The 8,308-nt window shown below is 46.3% G+C and overlaps 1 pseudogene; it reads right to left on the bottom strand.

Annotated features, from left to right (window-relative positions):
- Positions 1-4,274: 4,274 nt before the first annotated feature.
- Positions 4,275-6,497, bottom strand: LOC129406060 (glyceraldehyde-3-phosphate dehydrogenase-like; annotated as a pseudogene).
- Between the last annotated feature and the right edge of the window lie 1,811 nt (positions 6,498-8,308).

Below are 8,308 nucleotides of genomic sequence, written 5' to 3'. Positions count from 1 at the left end.
GTTGTCTTCACTGGGGCCCCTTGGAGGGGGGGAGTGGGTTGAGTTTCCCTCCCCACCCCAAGCAGAGCCCTGGAAGCTGAAAATCTCCAGAACCCAGCTGCAGCCATGCTCAAGGCCATTCTCCTCATGCACAGATGAGCCTCACCCATGAAGGAGCTGACAGAGGAACCCAGGTATGTGAAACCAGTAGCTGAGATCTCCAAGTCTGCTCGGATCAGGACTGGGCCTCCTCCACCCAGATCCCCAGTTTTCCAGTAGTTTGGCAGTCACACCCACAAACTTTCCCCTGGGCACCATGTAATCTCATCAACGGCCAAGATCCAGAGACTATAAAACAAAACTCCCGAAAGAGAGTGACACAGTATTTCCTGGAGCATGAGGCCACACTTGTGGCTTCACAACCTCTTATACTCTAGCCCACTGATGCACCTCAAGTAGCACATGTGTATTTGGTTTTAACATACTTGCTTGCATTCTTGTATACACGGGATTAAATGGCCCCAGAATGAAATACAACAACCTTCACACACTTCCCTCTTATTGTGGTTGGGTGGTTGGGTGGGTGTTTGAATATTATTTGTAATGAATTATTGTGAAGTACTTTCTGAAAATAAAATGTATAAAAATCATAAAAAAATAAATAAAAATAGTGCCTTCAAAAAAATTACAGAAGACTGTAGCACTTGAGCTAGGGGGTTCTTTCTCATTTGCTGAGACTTTGAGGAATCATTCAGTCTTGTTGACGGGCTCCCTGAGGCAAGGACTTTGGGAGGACTTTTGAAATTGGGAGTGACATCTAATGAACAACCTGCATTGCCCGCCCCCGCCCCCAGCCAAGGAGAGACTGGAAAGAACCCTTTGTCAACTGCAATTCAGTCAACAGTAGAGGTCTGAAAGTGGATCCTTCCACCATCATTATTCAGTTAAGACCAAATCTTGGCCTCTATTTTAGCCTAGTGAGATTCTGAAGCAAAGAACACAGTTACCTAAAACTCAGAGTTTTAGAAAATAGTGTCTTGCCTTAAACCTGTAAAGTTAGAGTAATCTGTTGTACTGTAATTGAAAGCACAAAGAATACTAGGGTCTGAAGTCTAAGCTGTGGCCTCATTTGGTTCCTCAGACTGTGTTGGAGTGAAGTTAACATCCTACTCAACGTTTCATAAGAAGCCTCACTAAGCACTTTACAGGAACCCACCACAGTCTCTCTGAGTCTCGAACTGAAGAGGAAGTTCTGCCTTTCTTCTCTCTTTGGGGGAAGAACAGAGAAGGCGGATAACCCATCACACGTCGACAGTTTTCTTTGTTGTTCTATAATTGGAAATTTCTATAATATTCTATAATCTTTCTACAATTCTCCAGTTGATTTCAAGTGATACCCAATTTCCAATGGAATTCTCTGCCCTCCCATTCTTTAAACTTCTTTTATAGACTTGTTGAGCCATTTTTTTGTTTTATTCTTCATAATGTCTTCTTGGGTGAATGTAGCACTGTCTGTAGCACTGTCGTCCTGCTGCTCATCGATTTGCTCGAGTGGGCACCAGTAACGTCTCCATTGTGAGACTTGTTGTTACTGTTTTGGGGGATATCAAGTACGGCACAGGTAGCTTGCCAGGCTCTGCTGTGCAGGTGGGATACTCTCAGTAGCTTGCCGGGCTCTCTGAGAGGGACGGAGGAATCGAACCCAGGTCGGACACATGCAAGGCAAATGCCTTACCCACTGTGCTATCGCTCAAGGCCTGGGTGAAATGTATTTATTTGTAAATTGGAAGTGATTTTCTTTTCTGTGGCAAACGGGGTGATGAGAGTGGCCGCTTCAGATATGAGCATTCACGGGGAGGCGTGTCTGCAGAAATAGGTGGTGTAATAACAAACTGCAATCTGTCATTTGTCACCCATGTGTGAACAATTCTTTGCAGTAATAACACAAACTCTGGTGCGATGGAACAGACTCCACTTCTTGGCGTGTACTCTGATTTTTAGAAGGTCATTTTTGGGTTTGCTTGTTTGTTTCATTTTGGGGCCATGCCTGGTAATGCTCAGGGATTCCTCCTGACTTTACACTCTGGGATCACTCCTGGCAGTGCTCAGGGAGCCATATGGGATGCTGAGGATCGAACACCGGTCACTGCATGCAAGGCAAGCGCCCTACCCACTGTACTATCTCTCTGGCTCCAAGATGGTCATTTTCTGAGGCCAACCCCTCCACTGGCATGCCCTTGGCATAATGTATGGTAGCATTGGTTTGACCTTTCTGCCTTGCCACAGGGAGCTTATGTTTATTGGGTTACTCCCATCACAGTGCTCCCATTCCTCTGTGTTTATTTGTAACCTCTTTCTTTGTGCTCTGCTTCCCCAACCTGTCAATAACTTTTATCTCCTAATCAAACTCTGTTAACTTGTAAATATTGCTTTTCTCTTCTCCTTAGGTTCTTTGCATAGCTAAGTCAGAGATACGTCCTTTTTGTATAGACACAGGAGGATAGTTAATGCCATGCTTTTGTAGCTTGGGAGTTAATTGAATCAGGATAATATTCACTCCAGGGCATCTTTTTTCTCGACTTAAGCCTTAGTTGCCCTTACTTCTTAGCACCCAAAAAGCAGGGTCCCAATAAGCAACTGGATGGACCCAGGGAAAGCTATGGGCTACCCTGGCATCGAAATGGGCCAGGTCAAAGTGTCATAACTCTTAACTCTAAGTTAAGAGTATGGTCATGGACAAATTCTGTCATGATCCAAAAAGTAACAACTGGATTAGGACCCTGCTAGGGTTAGGAAAGACTAATCTGGCCTGAGCACTGTAGTCTGGGATCTATAGAGAGATGTCCCCAGGCAAGGCACCCTACAAGCTTAATATATCTCTTACTGTGTCTATACAAAATATTAGGAAGTAGAATTAAGATGTTAAGTTATTGGACTAAGGAAAGGAGAAAAAACCCGTAGGTGGCATTGAACCTGATCAGCAATCCAGAGGGGCTTTGATATGTTGATTTTGCTACCCCCAATGCAGGGGGGTTGGGGAGGAACCACAGAGAGACCAAGGTGGGGAGGAGGAGCACAGAGAGACTAGTAAGTGAGACAGGAGGAGACGGGAATGAGGGGCAGTGTGAGGCTAGAATGGGGAGCTTGGTGAGCCTGGAATAGGCACGTGGGGAGAGTGGGATAAAGGACAACTGATCACCAACCAGTCTGGCCCTCATTTCCTCCTTCGTCTGCCCATGGCATCGGCCGTCCCGGGTGGGAGATCGGCCCGAGATCACTGAATGTAAGCGGTGAAAGAGAGCCACCAAGATTTTGCTAGTTGCTTGGTGATTACACAGCGTAGCACTGGATTACCTATTGTGTTTGAACTTAGCTGAAGGTGAGCAGAATTTGCAAACACAAAAAACAGGAGAGTTTAGCCTGTCAGTTTCCACAATGTGCAGTTAGAGAAACTGCCCTTTCTTGGGACACTGTGTTGCCATCTGCTGGTTAATCTTTAAGAAGTCCATAAATCCATGATAGAGATCTCTATGAGCTTGGGTTGCTTTCCACCTGACCACTGTGATGGACCATGTATGTACATGACTAAATATATGCACATGTATGTGTGCACATATGTATCTGAAACTTTCAAAAGGAAGATATTTCATTTAGTATTATCTGAGACAAAGAATTAAGATTCCATTTTTCAACTATCCATTGCTCTTTTTTTTTAAATTGTAAGTAAATGCAGGGCTTTGGGGGGTTTGTTTGTTTTTATACACAGCTGAGATGTTGGGAATTAACAGGAACCGAAAGACAGATAGATTGTCTCTTTAGACTGTACATCAATTGTAAACTTCTCTATCTTGTTAAAATGTTATGAAAATGATGGTCTGTCTTGGAGGGGGAAGAAGCCACTAAATAAATTGTTAAAGTGCTTCCTCTGTGAAGCTTTGAAGCTTTAGAAAAATTGTAGTTCTTCTTTTTCTGAGAGGCTTACATGATTTATTTTAGTTAATATTATCCAATTTTCTTTATATGGTAAATAATGTGCCTCCTGCCACTTTGCTTTTATTTATGCGTTTATTTATTTTGCGGGGTGTTGTGTACTTTATTGATAATACATGACGACGTGGGACTCCTGAAGCCCTCCCCTTTCCAGGGGGACTGGGACGGAAACTGAGGTTAGGAGATTCTCAGTGGGTTAGATGAGTAGGGGAAGGACTCTCCGGCATCTGAGGGCCTCCCGCTCTTCCTCTGAGTGCTCTCGCTGGAGCTGGTGGTCTGGGAGGGTGGGGACCGGAGGGGGACGCTTATTCCTTGGAAGACATGTGAGTCATGAGGTTCAACACCTTATTGCTGTAGCCAAACTCATTGTCATACCAGGAAATGAGTTTCACGAAGTGGTCATTTGTATGATAAGATTGGTTTGTCCTTTTCTGCCTTGCCACAGGAAGCTTGATTGGGTTACTCCCATCACAGTGCTCCTGAGGCACTCCCATTCCTCTGTGTTTATCTGTAATCTCTTTCTTTGTGCTCTGCTTCCTCAACCAGTCAATCACCTTTATCTCTTAATCAGGTTCTATTAACTTGTAAGTATTGCCTTTCTCTTCTCCTTATGTCCTTTGTGCAATTGCTTTACCGAAATGTCCTTTTTGCATAGACACAGGAAGACAGTTAATGCTATGCTTTTTGTAACTTGGGAGTTAATTGACTCCGAATAATATTCACTCCTGGGCATCTGTTCCCTCAACTTAAACCTCAGTTGCTCTTCCTTCCTCCTCCACCTTCTCCTCCTCCTCCTCCTCCTCATCATCATCCCGTTGATCGTCAAATTTCCCAAGTGGTCTCAGTAACGTCTCCATTCGTCCTAGCCCTGAGATTTTACAAGCCTCTCTTTACTCCTACTTCCCAAGGATGCTGTATTGGAGGCTCTTCCAGGGTCAGAGGAATGAGACCCAACATTGTTACTGGTTTTGGCATATGAATACACCATGGGGACCTTGCGAGGCTCTCCCATGTGGGCAAGAAACTCTCGGTAGCTTGCCAGGTTCTCCCAGAGGGAGAAGTAGGCTATAAGATGTCAAGTGGCTGAAAAGCAGCTGATACTTCTGGGAGCTTGGTTTTAAGCCTCTGGATGTTGGCCATTGGTGGGATTACACGGCACCAGGGGCAGGCCCTGGGTGTAACTGCCTAGCTAGTGGAAAATGAGAAATCTGGGCGGAAGAGGCCCAGTCTCGATCCAAGCAGGCTTGGAAGTCTCAGCCCCGTGTCCCACACACCTGGGTTCCTCTGTGGGTACCTTTATGCGTGAGGCTCATATGGATGTGTGGAGAGGGGCCTTGAGCATGGCTGTGGCTAGGCTCCAGAGGTCTTCGGCCATGGGAACTCTGCTCAGGGTGAGGAGGGAAGCTGGAGCACACCCCTTCCGAGGGGTCCCAGGGAAGACAGCCAGGAGCCTGTCTTCCTGGCTGTCTTCTGGCTGGCTTTTACTTCCTAGCACCCCCAAAACAGGATCCCGATGAGGGATTGGATGGACCCAGGGCAAGCTGTGAGCTACCCTGGCATCAAAATGGACCGTGCCAAAGCGCCATAATACTTAACTATAAGTTAAGAGCATGGTCATGGGCAAATTCTATCATGATCCCAAAAAGTAACAACTGGATTAGGACCCTGCCAGGGTTAAGAAAGACTAATCTGGCCTGAGCACTGTAGTCTGGGATCTATAGAGAGATGTCCCCAGGAGAGCCACCCTACAAGCTTAATGTACACACAAAATGACTAATATTATCAAGGAGTAGAATTAAGATGAATGTTTAAATGGAGATTGGACTAAGGAAAGAAGAAACACATTTCTTCTTTCTTATTTCACCCTTGAGCAGACCTCCTGGCTGCAGGAGATCAGGAAGGGCTTTCGTATGTTGATTGGTGAGTCAGAGCGGGGAGAGAGTGGCAAGGGGAACAGGAGGAGACGGGAATGAGGGGCAGGGTGAGACTGGAATGGGGAACTTAGTGAGACTGGAACGGGCATATGGGGAGAATGGAATAAACAGCAACGGATCACCAACCGGCCTGGGCCCTCGTCTTCTCCTTTGTCCGTCCATGGCAGCATCGGCCATCCCCAGTGGGGAAGTGGTCCGAGATCACTGAACACAGGTGGCGAGAGAGAGCTGCGGGCTTGTTTCAGGAGACAATCTGGGCCTTGGTGTAGCCCAGGAGGCCCTGGAGGGGCCCCCACGAGGTCTGTTTCATGGAGTTTTTGATGTTGTCATATTTGGCAGCTTTCTCCGGGCTGCAGGTCAGATCCACGAGCAGCACGTGGTGCTGGGGAGGATGTTCTGTGCTGCCCCTCAGCCCTCATGCCAGAGTTTCCCAGCGGGGACGCCCACGGTCTTCTGGGTGGCAGTGATGGTGTGGATGGTGGTCAAGAGCCCCTCCACGATGCTGAAGTTGTCATTGGTGACCTTGGCCAGGGGGCCCAAGCAGTTGGTGCAAAAGGTGGATCTCGCTCCTGAATTTGGAGATGGGCTTCCCATTCTCCACCAAGACTTTGGCATTGAACTTGCCTCGATGGGATCATAACTGGGAGATGGAGACCATGGAGTTGAGGTCAGCGAAAGGGTCATGGATGGCCACAATGTCCACTTTGCAGTTAAAGGCAGCCCTGGTCACTAGGCGGCTGATATAACCAAATCCGTTCACTCGGATCTTCACTGTCGTGCCTCGGGGATGCAGCTGGCCCTGAACAGGAAGTGGCTTCTGTCAAACGGGGAGGAACAGAGAGTCACCACTTTGCTTTTATTACTCTTTTAATCTTTTTTTAATTTTAATGAATCACCGTAAGATACAGCTACAGACTTACAAATTTTCATGATTGCGGTTCAATCAAATAATGTTCAAGTACCCATCCCTCCACCAGTGCCCATTCTCCACCACCAATGTTCCCAGTGTCCCTCCTGCCAACTTCACCCCTTCCCACCCCCTGCCTCTGTGGCAGACACAGTCTCTCTTACTCTCTCGCTCCTTTTGGGTGTTATGGTTTGCAATAGAGGCATTGAGCAGCCATCATGTTTGGCCCACAGTCTACTTTCAGCACGCATCTACTAACCAAGCGATCCCTCCAACCATCATTTTCTTAGGGGTCTCTTCTCCATCCTACCGGCCTTTTCCCCCAGCACATGAGATCGGCTTCCAAGCCGTGGGGACAATCCTCCTGGTGTTGGTAGTAGAGCAGAGACCACTTTGCTTTTAGAAACACAAAAAATGATTCACTCATTGTTGCGAAGATTTCTCCTACCAAGATTCAGTAGGTTGTTATAAGCCGTTTCTTTACATCCTTGAAATAAATGGGAGAAAGTGAGGGGAGAAAAAGGAAGGAAATGTAAAAGTTTGCTCAGACCCAATGGTACCACTTGAGACCAAATGGCAATAGGCTAATGAAATAGTGGCATTCCCAGAATCAAAACTCACCCTGCCCCCAGCATGTACTTATGGCCCACCTGGCACCAGGAAGCCACGAGGCTGCATTTCATGCTTTCTTCACATTGACCCCCTACAGATTTACATTAAAGAGAATTCATTAAAGTGATGACCTAGGACAGGAGACAGTACAGGTTGATGTGCTTGCCTTGTATTTGGCCAATTCAAATTCATGTCCTAGTACCATACAGTCTGTGGAGAACCTCCAAGGGTTACTCCTGAGCACAAAGCCAGAAATAGGCCCTGAGCACCTCCTAATATGGCTTAACACTAATTATTTGGAGCCAGAGCAACAGTACAGTGGATAAGGCCATTGTCTTGCCGGCAGTCAACTTGGACTCGATCCCTAGCATCCCATCTGATGACCTACGCCCACCACGAGTGGTCCCTGAGTGCAGAGCCAGGAATAAGCCCTGAGCACCACCAGGTATGGCCCCAAAATAAACACAAAAAACAAATTTAAAAAAATTCATTATTAAAGTAACAATTTACTTAATTAAATTTCATTAAAGTAATAATTTTCCATTCTTATAGCCAGAGTCATTCTGGTCAATTTGATTGGTTCCTTTCATCCATATACCTAAACATCAAAAAATTATATAAACAGTCTAATCTGAATGTTCACAGTTTCCTAATAACCAATCAGAAATTTTCCTGATGGGGGGCTGGAGCAATAGCACAGCGGGTAGGGCATTTGCCTTGCACACGGCCAACCCGGGTTTGATTCCCAGAATCCCATATGGTCCCCTGAGTACCTCCAGGGGTGATTCCTGAGTGCAGAGCCAGGAGTAACCCCAGTGCATCGCAGGTGTGACCCAAAAAGCAAAAAAAAAAAAAATTTCCTGATGGCTCAAAATTAAACATTTTA

Source organism: Sorex araneus, chromosome 6 (assembly GCF_027595985.1).
Source record: "Sorex araneus isolate mSorAra2 chromosome 6, mSorAra2.pri, whole genome shotgun sequence".
In the NCBI taxonomy this organism is placed as follows: Eukaryota; Metazoa; Chordata; class Mammalia; order Eulipotyphla; family Soricidae; genus Sorex; species Sorex araneus.
Note: the sequence above shows the minus strand (reverse complement) of the source record. Positions and strands in the feature narration are given on the sequence as shown.